The 15,931-nt window shown below is 44.1% G+C and overlaps 1 long non-coding RNA gene across 2 annotated transcripts in view; it reads right to left on the minus strand.

Annotated features, from left to right (window-relative positions):
• Positions 1 to 15,931, minus strand: part of LOC148135758 (uncharacterized) — a 73,996-nt gene that overhangs the window by 44,503 nt on the left and 13,562 nt on the right. For both annotated transcript variants that reach the window (XR_015754821.1, XR_015754822.1), the window contains exon 2: positions 2,377 to 2,511. This is a non-coding gene — a long non-coding RNA (uncharacterized LOC148135758). The remainder of the gene's footprint in view (positions 1 to 2,376; positions 2,512 to 15,931) is intronic.

Below are 15,931 nucleotides of genomic sequence, written 5' to 3' on the forward strand. Positions count from 1 at the left end.
ATATTAACAACAGAAGATTAACTCGGGACAGAATGTGACCCCTTAAAGATCAATGAAGCCATCCGAGTGTGAAAACACAGGAAATGAGTGAGATCTGAAACAAGAAATTCACGTCACAACTTACTGTGGAAACAAAATGCTGGGGAAGCAGGGAAATAAACAATGATATTTTCAAAAGAGCCCACATTGGAGAACAGGAGGTGCTGAAGGTTTTCAAACACATTAAAATTAGACAACTCCCTGGGAACTAATCAAGTATATCCTAGGACATTGGGGTAAGTTAGGGAAGATACTTACAATGATATTTCTATCACTGACAGCCACGGGTGGTGAGGTGGAAGTCTGGAGGGTGGCTAATGTTGTGCCAGTATTTAGGATAGGCTGTGAGGGAAAGCCAGGGGCCTAAACACCAATTAGCTTGATGTCAGTGGTGCCAATGTTGTTGGAGGCGGACACAAACGGACACAAAATGGGCTTGACAATAGGAAACAGAGGGTAGTGGTAGAGGGTTGTTGTGCAGACTGGGGCTTCTGACCAGCGGTGTGCCATAAGGATCGGTGCAGGATCCACACATGTGCATTATTGACATAAACGAGAATATATGAATTATTGTTTGTAAATTTGTGGATAGTAAAATACATGTTATAGTTGGCAGCGAATACAGTTATCAAAGGTGATCTTAATCAACTGAGCCAGTGGGTCAAGAAATGAAAGTTGGGAGTTGAATTCAGGTGTTGGGTGTTGTTAAGATAAACCAGGGAGGCTAACGCAGTTAATGGTTGGGCTCTGGACAGTGTTGTCTAGCAGAGAAAGACCAAGGGGTGCACTTACATTGTTCCTTGGAAGTGGCATCACAGGTGGACAGGGCGGGGAAAGCAGATTCGGCACACTAGCCCTCATGGGTCAGAGCATTGAGTAAATGGGTTGATACAGCATGATACGGCTGTACAAGACATTGCTGGGTCTCCAGTTGGTGTACTGTGTATAATTCTGATCATCCTGCCTCAGGAAACTGCAAATGGAGCAAAGATTGACGAAGATGTTACTGATACTGGAGGGTTTGACAGAAACAGAGAGGCTGGATAAGCTGGAAAGCAACACGGGGGAATGAGATAGAGTTGACAGATAAGGTTAAGGAGAATCCAAAGAGATTCTACAGCACACAAGTACAAAAAGACTACTAGAGAGACAATAGAGCCCCTCAAAGATCAATAAGGCCATCCATGCATGGAACCACAGGAAATGGGTGCGACCCAAAATGAATATTTCATGTTGGAGCGTACTGTGTACAAAGACTAGGAAACAAAAGGAAAGAAACAGTGATGTTTTGAAAAGAGTCCCCATTACAGAAGAGGTTGTGCTGGAGGTCTTAGAATACAAAGGTATAGAAAGTCCTAGGTCCTGAACAAGTGTATCCCAGAACATTGTGGCAAAGTCGCAGTGGGGACCGTGGCAGAGATATTTGTATCGTTATCCTTCATATTTCCATTAGGTGTAGGTGGCTGAGGGGTGATCTTATAAAGGTTTATAAACCATGAGGGGTACAGGTAAGGTGAATAGTAAAGGTCTCTACCCCAGGGTAGGGGAGTCCATAACTGGAGGGCAGAAATATGAGGTGGGAGAGGGAAGACTTAAGAGGGATCAGAGGAGAACATTTTTCACAGAGAGCATGGTGCACAAATTGAATGAGCTGCCGGGGGAAGTGATGGAGAGAAGCACAATGACAACATGGAAAAGACATTTGGGTGGATACATGGAGAGGAGAAGGTTTGAAGGGATACGGGCCAATTGCAGGGAAACGCGACTCGTTCAGGAACCGTGTTCAGCATCGACTAGTTGGATCAAAGCAAAGGTTCTGTTTCCGTGCTGCATGAGTCTGTCATTGGGGAGGAGACTACCGAGATAAGGCACACTAGACACTGAAGCAAGTTACAGAGATAGGGATGGTAGGCTGGAATGCAGTACATTTCAAATATGTGGAGGGACTATAGGGAAGGGAGAAGGTTACAGGGTCAGGAACTGTTATAGGAGTTAAAAATTATGGAAGACACCGGTCCATGCGACATGCCAAAGATACAGTGTTGGAGAGGGGAATATGGAAGAGAGATCCCAGGCAGCATTCCCACACTCTGTTGGGAAGTCTGCTTTCCCCTCTGTTGTACTAATGCTCACTAAGACTGCACAGGCCCGGATCGATAACTGTGACACTCCCGATACTGTCTCAGTACATCAAAACTTACAGCAGGGGTGGTGATTGAGCCTGAGGTTTGTCTGTACTCTGCTCCCCCTCCAACACTGTATCTATGTCATGTCTTGTTAGCCGATGCTTGGAGCCCTCTCATTGCTCTCTGCTCTGTACACTGTGAGTGATCTTACCTCACTGCAGGATTTATTGAAGACTCCAGATCTCCCTGCCCTTGGTCTCTCTGGCTGACCAACCATCTTCAATGTGGTGATGGACGAGACACCCAGCAACTGTGAAATCTATTGAGTCAGGACTTTCCTGAGCACCTACAGGAGACAGAAAAATACACCGAATGGGAATTTATACTGATGTAGTGAGAATTACACATGGAGAATGGTCCTGAATAAAACAGAGATCTGGAAAATCCCAGACTCCGTCCCCGGCCTGTGCTGCTGCGTCTCCCTGGAGTGGAGAATTCTGTTGACTCAGGATTTGGAGTAACTATAAGAGCGAGGTGCATTGAGAGAGGCAGCAATTAGATCCACATAGTGAGGGATACCACATGGAGAGAGATACTGTATGATATCACCAGAGTGCTGGAAGGTATCAGGCTCATACAATCATATCAGAAGTCCTCAGAATCAATCCATTGTGTGGGAAGAAGGGATTCTGCTTCATGATGGCATAACTGTTCAGGAAGGAGCAACCAGTGAGCAGGCGAAGTGATGGCCTAGTGGTATTATTGCTAGAGCATGTATCCAAAACTTCAGCTAATGTTCGAGGGGACATGTTTGAATCCCACAATCAGAAATGGGGGAATTTGAAAACAACACTTTTAAAGATAATAATTAACAATCCATAAATAAATATGAGACAATTGCTAATGTACAAAAATACAAACACTTGTCATTTCGAGAAGGACATCTGCCTATCCTCACGTGGTCTGCACACAATACCCACAGCAAAGTGTTTGTCTATCAATGACGCTCTGAAATGGCCGAGCAAGTTACTCAGTTCAAGGGCAGCTAGGGCTGGGCAAGAAAGGCAGGTCAGACTGAGATACCAACATCCTATGAGCTAATAAAATCAATCCCGTTGCACTGGGCCCCACTGGAACCATGGTGGGACCAGTGTCCTGGCCAATCATGTCGGTAGGTTTATGGACAGGGCTGTAAACTAACAGAGAGGATGCAGAGACAGGATTCAGGTGAAAGGAGCTTTCCAAATCCAAATAGAAAAGGGAAGCATTGGAACAGCATGGGGATGTGCCTGAAGACAAGCAGAAAGGAACAGGATGGGAAAAAGTTTAGTTAAAACCGTACATCAGTGAATCATTTATGACAGGAAATTGTGGGAAAGAGTAAATTATGTTTTGTTTGGAATGGACAAAGTCTCTGCAATAAGGTAGATGGACTTGTGACACAGAGATAAAAGAAAATTAGACAGCAGTGAGACATGGTTCCAGAAAGAACAAAAGATGGAACATAAATATTCAACGTTTCACAACCTTGTGGAAATTCAGGAAAAATGGGTAACGCTAACAATAATGGATAATAAAGGTATGACACAAAAAGCATTTGGCATCAGATCATGAAGTAGAGTCAGTCTGAATGTAAATTCTGGCTACTACTTGCCAAGGACACAAGCAGCAGAACAGTTTCAGCCACCGAACAGCATTTCATTGCTCATCACTGCGATGAATAGGAATCAACTGGAATTTTTAATAAAAGCATTGTGATAATTTTGGGAAGCTTCAATATTCCCAAAATCTGGGACATTCACACTGACAAGAGCGATATTGGAAGAGGAGTTCAGAGAATTTTTTTTTCAGTGTTTCTTTGAATAACACATTGTGCAACTGGCTAGGGATGTAACTATCTCAGAGCGACCGTTGTGTGATGAAACTTAGTGAATGAGTAATGTCACCTGGAGAGATCCCCTGGGAAATTGTGAGAAAATGCAGTTCAAAGAAATATGAAGTTTTAAAGTGAATCACAGAAAGGACAAGCTACAACTAGAAATAAAAATAGCCAATTACATGATTTTGAGAGGAGAACTGATCAAAAAAAACAAACAGGCGAAACAGACTGAAACGTGTGTCTGTAAATGAACAGTGGAAAACATTTGAAGGAACAGCGCAAATCATTCAAATAAAGGACATTCCATTGAAACAGACATAACTTCAACAAGAAATCCCCACTGGTCCCTTACTCAGGACAAAAGGCATCATACTAGATTATGAGGCTGAGAAGATCACCAAAAAAGTACTTAAAATCCTGAAATTAGAGAGTGTTTTAGGAATAAGTTTTAAAGGGTCTGCTACCAGGGGGAGGGCATTGGGAAGGGGTAATATTGTCAGGACATATTGAAGCGATAGGAACAGGAAGAATGGAAGGTGATGGAGCTGGTGAGAGTGTTACAGAGAATGGTCACGGCCTGAACGATGTTACAAAGCCAGTATGGATTGCTGCAGCTGGATGGGATTTCAGAGGTAGGGAGGGACACATGTATTTTTATTTTTTCATTCATGGGATGAGACTGCCACTGATTGGACCATCAATCTTTTTCCCCCCACTGCTAATTGCCCAGATGGTAGCTCAGAGTCAGCCAAATTGTTGTGGGTCTGGAGTCACGTGTAGGCCAGACCAGGTTAGAGTGTCAGATGTCCTTCCCTAAAGGAGGTAAGTGAACTAGATGAGTTCATCCTGCTGATCAACAATGGTTTCATGGTGGTCTCACCAATGTCTTGTACAGATACACCATGACACCATTGGTCACCTCTCAATGCTCTGACCAATGAAGGTAACATCCAAACGCCTGCTTCACCAGTCTGTCTACCTGTGACACCACTTTCAAGGAATTGTGTACCTGCATCCCTGGGTCACTGATGGACAACACTACCCAGGGTCCAAACATTAACTATATACGCCCCACCCTGGTTTGTTTCATCAAAATTGCACACTGCACAGTTTTCTAATTAAACTCCATCTGCTATTCTTCAGTCCACTATCCCAGTGTACTGTCCATCCTGTTGTTTCATAGATAATCTTCATCACTGTCCAGTTTACCACCAATTTCAGTGTCAGCCAAAAAGCTTACTTATCACAAAACCAATATTCCCATCCAAACCATGTATCCAAATAACAAACAACAGTGGGCCCACTACACCGCTGGTCACATGCCTCCAGTCAGAAAAACAAAATGTCTCCCATCATCCTCTGTCTCCTACCATCAAGCCAAGTTTGTATCCAGTTGACTAGCTCCTCCTGAATGCCATATCCTTTTACATTGATATGAGCTTATTACCCAGTTTACCATACAGACACAGAACACAGAACAGTATAGCACAAGACCCTTCGGCCATGATGCCATGCCAACCTTTTATCCGACTGTATGATCAAACTAACCGACGTACCCTTCATTCTATTATCATCCATGTGCCTATCCAGAAGTATATTAAATGTCCCGAATGCAGCTAATTTTACTGCCACCACTGGCAGTGCATTCCACTCACCCACCACTCTATATGTAACGAACCTACATCTGAAATCTCCCCTTCACCATCCGTGAATCACCTGAAAATTATACCCCCTTGCAATAGCTATTTTTGTCAGGGTGAAAAATGTCTCTCACTATTCACTCTCTCTGTGCCTCTCGTCATCTTGTTCACCACTACCAGGTCACCACTCACCCTTCTTCACTCCAATGAGAAAAGCCTAAGCTTGTTCAAGCTTTCTTCATAAGACATGCTCTCCAGTACGGGAAGCATCCTTGTAAATCTCCTCTTTACCCACTCTAAAGCTTCCACATCTATCCTGTAATGAGGGAACCTGAACTGAACACAATATTCCAAGTGGGGTCTAACCAGAGCTCTGTACAGCTGCAGCATAACCTAACGGCTTTAAAACTCAATCCCCAAACTAATGAAATCCCACACAATATATTCCTTCTTAACAAGCCTATTAGCTTGTGTGGCAACTTTGAGGGATCTATGGACTTGGAACCCAATATCCCTCTTTTCCTCCACACTGTCAAGGATCCTACCTTTAACCCTGCATTCTGCATTCAAATTCAGTCGTCCAAAATGACTGACTTCATACTTTTGCAGATTCAACTACATCTGCCACTTCTCAGCCCAGCTCTGCATCCTGTCCTTGCCCCATTGCAACCTACATTAGCCACTCCACCAACCTTCGTGGCATTGCCAAACTTACTAACCCATTCTTCCACTCACATCCAAGTCATTTATAAAACCACAAAGAGCAGAGGTCCTGTAACCTCTCCCTGCAGAAAGCCACTGGTCGCTGAGCTCCAGGATGAATGCTTTCCATTCATCATCACCCTCGATCTTCTTTGGGCCAGGAATTCTGTATCCAGACAGACAGGTTTCCCTGTTTCCCATATCTCCGTACTTTCTGAATGAGCCATAAAGGTGTTTTGTCACATCGTCAAAGGGCTCAATAAGATTTGTAAGGCATGACCTGCCCCTTACAAAGCCATGCTGACTATCTCTAATCAAACTATCATTTTCCAATGAATTATAAATCCTGTCTCGGAGTCCTCTCCAATAATCTGCATACCACAGACATAAGATTGACAGGTCTGAAATTCCAAGCGTTATCGGCATTCCCTTTACTGGACAAGGGAATAACACTTGCCGCCCTGCAACCATCTGGTACAACTCCAGTGGACAGTGAGGGCGCAAAGGTCATTGCCAAGTGCACAGCAATCTCTTCCCTCACTTCGTGTAGTAACTTTGGGCACATCCCGTCTGGTCCAATAGACTTTTCTATCCTTATGTTTTACACAATACTCTGCACACCCTCATTTTAACATCAACCTGTTCACATATATCAGCCTGTTTCACGCTATCCTCACAAATGACAAGGTCCCTATCAGTAGTGAATACTAAAGCACAGTATGCATAAAGGACTTCCCCTACCTCCTGTAACTCCAGGCACAAGTTCCCTCCACTATCCCTGATCGACCCTACCCCCACTCTGACCATCCTCTTGTTCCTCCCATAAGTGGAGAATGCCTTACGGTTTTCCTTAATCCTTCCCAACAAAACTTTTTCATGCCCCCTTCAAGCTGTCCTAAGTCCATTCTTCATTTCGTTACTGGTACCTTCAGAGAATCCCTACAGTGTGGAAATGGGCCATTTAGTCCCACAACTCCATATCAACCCTCCAAAATGTACCCCAACCAGAACCATCCCCCAACCTAATTCTCTCCATTTGCCCCGACTTATGCACCAAACCTACACATCCGTGAACACTATGGGCAATTTAGCATGGCTGAGTCACCTGAAATGCACATCCTTGGGCTGTGGGGGAGACCGGAGCACCTGGAGGAAACCAATGCTGACACGGGGAGAACGTGCAAACTCCACACAGACAGTCACCTGAGGCTGGAATCGAAATGGAGTGCGTGGTGCTATGAGGGAGCAGTATTAACCACTGGGCCATCGTGCTATTCCATGTTACCCTGTAGAAACCTATCTGATCCTTGCTTCCTCAAACTTAAATAAGCTTCCTTCTTCCTCTTGACTAGATGTTCTACATCCCTTTCAACCTTGTTAAATGATTCGCTAAAGTCCACGTGGACAATGTTCACTGCTCTGCCTTCATCGATCTCTTGGCCACCTGCTTGAAGAGTCAATCCGGTTTGTGAAACACGGTTTCCCACTCACAAAGCCATGCTGACTATCTCTAATCAGCCCTTGCCTTTCCAAATACACATAGCTCCTTTCTCTCAGAATCTCCTCCAACAACTTCCCCACCACTGGGCTCACTGGGCTGTAATTTCCTGGCTTTTCCCTGCAGCCCTTATGTGATGTAACAGCATAATGTTCCCTCCAGTCTTCCGACACCTCACTGCGTCTGTTGATAATATAAATATCTCTGTAAGGGACACTGCAACCTCTTCCCTAGCTTCCCACAATATTCTAGGATAAACCTAATCAGCTACTGAGGATTGATCTACTTTTATTTGTTTTAAGATTCCAGCACTTTCTCTTCTCTGGTGAGGATTCTTTCCACAACATCACTATTTATTTCCCCAAGTTCCTGAGCTTCCATGTCTTTCGCCACGGTAAATACTGACAGGACTATTTTGTCTAATATCTCACCCATCTCCTCGGGTTCCACACATAGGCGACCTTACTGATCTTTAAGGGGCCCTATTCTCTACCAAGTTACTCTTTAGCCCTTATTGAAACTTGCGTAAAGGCTTCTGATAATTCAAATACACCATATCCCCTATATCACTCCGCCCCTTCTACACCCTTTCAAACCTGCCATTTATATTCACACCAACAAATTAAATCCAACAGGCTCAAAAACAAATTCTCTTTTATCAAATGTGTTTCCAAGTGGCCAGTTATTGCATATTTACATATCCTTTCTAACAATGTCAATATGCTCCCGACTTACTATCAGGCTAACACTATTTGGTTTCAGACTGACAGCAGAAAGGGCTGAGGGAGTTCTTGTTTATCAATCTGAAAAAGGTAGCCCACAGGTTCAGCAGGTAATAGAGAAGGCAAATGAAAAGCTGACATTTATTACAGACGTAATGGAGTCGAAACATAGGCAGGTCAAGCTAAGACTATGCAAGGTACAAGTCAGACCACACCTCGAATATTATGAACAGTGTGAGTGCCCGAAGGAAAGATATTGTCGCATTGGACGCAGTCCGGAGAAGGGTCACTCGGCTGATCTTGGGAATGGAGGGATTTTCTAACGAGCAGAGGTGGAGTAGGTTGAGGTTGAACCCATTGAAGTTTAGATAATGAGAGAGAAATGGAATGAACCATCCAAGATTCTGAGGGGCTCTGATCGGGCAGAGGCTGCGAAGTTAGAAAATAGAACAGCAGAGCACAACAACAGGCCCTTCGGCCCACCACATCTATGCTGTCCATGATGCTATTCTAACTTATACCATCTGCTTGCACATGGGTCCATAACCCTCTATTCTCTGCCCGTTCATGTCTAAATGCCACTTCAAAACTTTACTCACATTTCTGGTTCTATGACCTTGCTTGGCAACTTCCACTCTCTGTAAAAAAAAATTGCCTCACAAATCTCATTTAAACTTTCTCTTTCTCACCTTAAATCTCTGCGCTCTAGTATTTGAAAGTTACACATTGGAAAAGAGATTCTGACTATCCACATTATCTATCCCTGTCCTAATGTTATATCCCTGTACCTGGTCACCTGTCAGCCTCTGATACTCTCACAAAGCAATCCAACTTTGTTTAATTTCCTCTTAACACCTAAGACACCCTTAAAAACATAACAGGTAACGTGCTGATAAACCACTTTTGTACCTGTCCAAAGACTCCACATCCTTCCTGTTTTGTGGAGATGAGAACTGCGCACAGTACTCCAAATGTGACCAAACAAACATTTGATACAATTACAGCATCAAATGCAAACCACTTTACCCAACGTTGTGACCGATGAAGGCTAGTGCTCCATTTGCTTTCCTTCCCATCTGAAACACTTCTGTTGCCATTTTCTGGGAGTTACTGACTTGCACCAAGATCCTTCTGTATATCAATATCCCTCAGTATGCTAACTTTCTTCTTGAATTTGACATCAGCTCACACTTGTCCAGATTAAATTCAATTTGCTATTTCTGTCTACCTCTCCAACTGTTCTGTAAGCTCCTGCAGATTTTAATGAATCAGGGAAACAATGGTTTTGTGGAAAAGGCAGGAAAATAGAGTTGAACAGTATCAGATCAGCCATGATCTGACTGAAGGACAGAGCATACCCAATTGGCCAAATGGCCTCATTCCCCTCCTACATCTCATGGTCTGAGCACAAACCCAATATGTCCTGCATAATATTATAGGTCTCTGCTCACAAAACTCCTTTATAATGGGATTATTGGATATTTATTAGTACACAGCATTTGATCTACAAATATGATATGATGTTATAGAAAACCATCTCACATACAATCCAGGATTCTATCCATTACAGCACTGATACTCATTGCTGTATCAGTCGGCATGGAGACCACTGTCACACACAGTTACTGTACTGCCCTTGCCATAAGTACATTCAGTGTCCTGACTGTAACCATATTGACATTCCCATCACTGGTTGGTGCCTACAAAAGAATTCCTGCTAACGGTTGCTGCTGCTTGTTTATTCTCAGCTCCACTTTTCATATTCAGATCCACTTGACTGTCTCATTAATGCATTAACCTCATCATTCCTTCACAACTTGTTGGCTTTTTACCTAGTCTGCCTATTGGGACTAGATTGGGTTGGAATATCTGCTCAGCATGGATGGGTTGGATCGAAAGGTCGGTTTCCATGCTGTACATCTCTCTGACTCTATGGCTCTATCCCAACAAGCCTTCAGCATTCACCTCCCAGCGATGGTCATTCTGCAGCTAAATCTCCGAAATGACAGTTCCATCATATCTGTTCACTGTCATTCCATCTGCCTTATGGCGAATACAGGGAGTCATTCCTCAGTAGTGGGGAGGTTGAACAGATGGGTACAGGTTACAGAGATAGGGTGGCTTACAGGGACTCAAGGATGTTAGAGTTAAACAGAGTTACATCTGTTCAAGAATGTCAGCGGGACAAAGGGGTTTGGGGATAGGAGGAATTTACAGAGATCGAGGGAGCTAGATTAGATTCTGGAGATAGGGATAGGGATGGAGAAAGGAAGAGGTAGGCAGGCTGAGAGGCACAGACAGGGAGCTGTTTCATCTAGGAGAGTATTGTGTATATTAACAGAGATATGGAAGGTTGTCATGACTGAAGATGTTTACAAATATAAGGCGGTTTCTAGGCTCTGGAGGCTACATAGATAGGAAGGCAATGGAGAATGCCAGGTTACTGGGTTGGAGACAGTTACACAAATGGGGAGGGTTGCACAAACTGAAAGAGGTTCCGGTGGTCGCGAGGGGTATGGTGTCGGGAATGAGGGTGAAATTTAACAAGATAAAGATCAAAGAATTGGAGAAGGATAAGCATATTACAATTTTTTCACAGCTAAGGAAGTGTTGTAGGAACTGGAGAAGATTACCTAGGTAGGGACTGATGGAGAGGTTAAAGACAAATACAGTGACATGGAGGGTGGTATTGGTGGGAGGAGCTTACAGGGATAGACAGGACTGTCAGGGTTTACAGACATGAAGGAATTTAGTATCTACTGCAGAAGTATAGGAATTAGGGTGTTAGGGATTGGAGAACCTGACAGAGACAGAGAGAGAGAGAATGGTGTGGAGATTCCAAACAGAGGACACATTATTGGGACTGGAGAATATTACAGAGATCACTTACACAGCATGGGCCAGGATTGATGCTTGCGATCCCCTGTGCTGTCGCATTGAGGACCATTTCAGCAGAGGGGAAAGCAGGACCCTCACAAGATGGTGGGAATGAAACCTAGAATGTTGCTGTTCCTTGCCCAGCTCTGTATCCATGTCCTGTCTTCCAGGTCTGAATATAGAAGTCTACTACCTCCACCCTGTACTGTTTACTGTGAGTGATCTTACCGGCTGCAGGATTTACTGAAGGCTCCAGATCTCCCTCTCCATCTCTCTCTGGCTAACCAACCAGCTTCAATGAGGCGATGGATGAGACAGGAGTTAGGAACATCTGGATTACTTGCATGGGACAGAAATAGACAGAATGGGAAATTAGACTGTTGTAATGAGGATAACACATGCAGAGTGGCACTGAGTCCAGCAGAGATCTCGGAAATCCTAGTCTCCATCCCTTGCCTGTGCTGCTGCATCTCTCTGGAGTGGAGAATTCTGTTGACTCAGGATCTCAGACCATCTGTAAGAGGGAGAAATGCTGACAGAGGCAGCAAATAGACCGACACAGCGAGGAATACCACATGGAGAGATACTGAGTGATATCACATAATTAGACACTACATTAGCAGGGAATTGTTTGAATTTATAACAAAGGCACTGGGATAATTGTGAAGGGATACAACCTTGGTATCTTATCATCTCTTTGGCGGTGGGTCACAGACGAGGCTGACTCTCTCCCACTCTCAATTGGGGGGTGGGGCAGGAGTCTGGAGTTGGTTGTACAGACCAATGTGGCTTTCCACAGACTCTGTTACACTTGGGGCAGAAGGTGGCCATGGAAAGGGGGAGTGGGGCATTGGTGTGGTCACGCGCTCCTTGTGCTGTTTTCTCCTGGATTCCCATTTTCCCCACAGCAAGTCTCGAGGAGCTCGACACCTTTGCAATGCTTCTTCCCCACTTCGGATGGTCGTGGCCTAGGACTAAACAGATTTGATTAAGAGATGTGGAGTTGTGGAGGCAGGGTCATTGGGGACATTTAAGAGACTCCTGGACATGCATATGGTCACAGACATTTAAGGGTGCATATATGAGGATCAGTGGTCGGCACAACAACGTGGGCTGAAGGGCCTGTTCTGTGCTGTACTGTTCTATGTTCTATGAAAAAAAACGATCAACTCTGAAGAAGCCAATGTTTAGAAACGTGGACACATTTGTTAAAGAGATCGCTCGGGATTCTCCTAGCAGGAGTACAGTAGGAAGAGGAAACATTGTCAGCATTTAATCAGATGATCGGAACAGGGAGAGGTGAAGGTGCTGGAGGTGGTGAGAGTGTTACAGAGAGGGGCAAAGGCCTGAACAATGTTACAAGACCAGAATTGCTGCAGCTAGAGCTGTTTGCAGAGGTAGGGATGGACATATGTATTTTTCATTGATTCATTCATGGCCTGAGGATGTCACTGGATGGACCAGCATACATTGCCCTCCTGCTAATTGCCCAGAGGCAGCTCAGAGTCAGCCATATTGCTGTGGGTCTGGAGTCACATGTGAGCCAGACCAGGTAAGAATGTCAGATGTCCCTCCCTAAAGGACATACGTGAACAAGTTGATTATTACCAGATAATCAACAATGTTTATACGGTGGCCTCACTAATGTCCTGTACAGATACACCATGACATCCCAACTCCTACTCTCAATGCTCTGGCCAATGAAGGGTAACCGTCCCAAACGTCTGCTTCACCAGCCTGTCTACCTGTGACGCTACTTTCATAGAACTGTCTACCTGCATCTCTGGGTCACTGAACTGATTGACAATACGACCCAGGGCCCGAACATTAATTGTACAAGTACAGCCTGGTCTGCTTTACCACAATACAACATCTTGTATTTCTCCACCTGCTATTCCTAACCTCACTGGTCCAGAAGTACTGTTGATCCCATTGTACTCTTCGATAATCCTCTTCACTGTCCACTTTATCACCCATTTCATTTTCACTCACAAGCTTGCTAACCATGACTCCTGTATTATCATCCAAACTGTTTATATAAATGATGCACAACAGTGACCCGGCACCGAACCCGATGGCACACCGTTGGTCACAGGCCTGCAGTTTGAGCAGCAACCCTCTATGAACACGCTCTGTCTCTTACCGTCAATCCTGTTTTGTATCCAGTTGGTGAGTGCTACCTGGGTTATGTGTGATCTAAACATACTAACCAGTCTGCCATGCAGAACCGTGCCAAAGGTCTTGCTAAAGTTCATGTGGACATCGTGTACTGCTCTGCTTTGATCTGTCACTTGTCTACCTCCACACTCAGGTTTGAGGCATGATTTCCCATGCACAAATCCATGCTGACGATCATTAATCTGTCCATACCTTTCCAAAAGCACGATGATCGTTTCTCTCAGAATCTCCTCCAACAACTTACCATCCCTGCATCAGTCTCACTGGTCCATAGTAGCTGTCGATGATACAAATAGCTCTGGAAGGAGCCCTGTAATTTCCTCCCTCCTTTCTCACAAGGCGCTGGGATACATCTGATCATGTCCCAAGGTTTTATCTAACTTTTTGCATTTTAAGACATTCAGCACCTCCTATTCTCCAATGTGCATTATTTTCAAGACATCACTATGTATTTTCCCAAGTTCCCGAGCTTCCGTGTCTTTCTCCAGAGTAAATCCGAACGCAAAATATTTGGTCAGTTACTCACCCATCAGCAGTGATTCGACACAGACAACATCATTGACCTTTCAGGGGCCCTATTCTCTCTCAAGCTAATTTTTAGCCCTTGTTGAAACTTGACAAAATGCTTCTGAAATTTCAAATATCCCTCTACCACAACTAGACTCCCCCACCCTTATGTATTCTGCCATTTATGGTCACACCAAAATATAGAATCCAACAGATTTAAAAATATTCCCTTTTTATAAAATCATGCGTCTCCCATTGTTTCTAAGCATCTAGTTACCATTTATTGTCATAACCTTTATAACACATTTCAGCACGTTCCAGACTTACTGTCAGGCTAACACCGTTTGGTTTCAGACTGACTGCACAAAGGGTTCAGGGAGTTCTTGTTTATCAATCTGAAAAAAGTAGCTTACAGGATCAGCAGGTAATTGAGAAGACAAATCAAATGCTGGCCTTTATTACAAAGGGAACGGAGTCTAAAAATGGGAAGGTCTTGCTAAAACAATGCAAGGTACAAGTCAGACCACACCTAGGTTATAATGAACAGATTGACCTAGAACCCATTGGGGTTTTGGAGAATGGGAGAGAAATTGAATGAAACATCCAGGATTCGGAGGGGCTTTGACAGGTTAGATGTCGTTAAGTTAGAAAATAGAACAGAACAGCAGAGTAATAGGCCCTTCGGCCCACCATGGCTGTGCTGTCCATGATGCTATTCTAAACTAATCCCATCTGCCTGCACATGGGCGATATCCCTCTATTCTCTGCCTGTTCATGTTTCTGTCTAAACTTTGCTCTCATTGCCACCTCTCCCACCTCCTGAGCAGCATCCACCCTCTCGGTAAAGACAACTGGCCTCATTCATCTCAGTTAAAACTTTGCACGCTCACCTTAAACCGAGGCGCCCGAGTATTTGATATTTCTACATTAGAAGACGGATTCCAACTATTCACACCTCCTAATGCTATATGCCTGTACCAGGTCACCCCTCAGTCTCCGACATTCTTGCAAGACAATCCAACTGCTTCCAACCTCTTTACAGTAAACACATTCTCATCCAGGTAACATTCTGCCAACCCTCTGTTGCAATCTCTCCAAAGCCTCCACATCCTTCCTGTAGTGTGGCAATGAGAACGACACACAACATTCCAAACATGGCCGAATGAAGTTTCATTCAGTCACAACATGACATGGAAACGCCTGTACTCAATATTGCGACCAATGAAGGTAAGCCGACCATACACCTCCTTTACCACCACATCCCACTGTGTTGTTATTTTGAGGGAGCTACGGATTTACATCCAAGGTCATCTGTTTATCAATGTTTCCACTTAGTCAATTAGTGCACTTCTCTCTTCCATTTGACTTCATAGATGCATCACTTCACACTTGTCCCGATGAAATTCGATTTGCGATTTCTCTGCACAGCATTCCAGTTGATCTACACACTGCTGCAACCTTTAACACTTTTCCTCACTATCCACAATTCCCCTAACTATCCCTAATCATTACATGCCTTTCCAAATGTCGTCTGCAAAATACTAATCAAATGCTGACCTTTCCATCTGAATCACGGATATAAATTATCGCAGCACTGATCCTTGTGAAACAGCATTGGCCACAGATGTCCAATCAGAAACTGACCACTCCACATGCCTCTGCTTACTATCACCAAGAAAATATTGTATCCAACTTACCAACGAGCATGGATTGTGATTTGATCTTCCAGATCCCCCTTGCTATTTGGAAGCTGTCCATTCAAA

Source organism: Chiloscyllium plagiosum, unplaced genomic scaffold (assembly GCF_037043375.1).
Source record: "Chiloscyllium plagiosum isolate Xiang-an unplaced genomic scaffold, Cpla_swu_hap1 HiC_scaffold_48, whole genome shotgun sequence".
In the NCBI taxonomy this organism is placed as follows: domain Eukaryota; kingdom Metazoa; phylum Chordata; class Chondrichthyes; order Orectolobiformes; family Hemiscylliidae; genus Chiloscyllium; species Chiloscyllium plagiosum.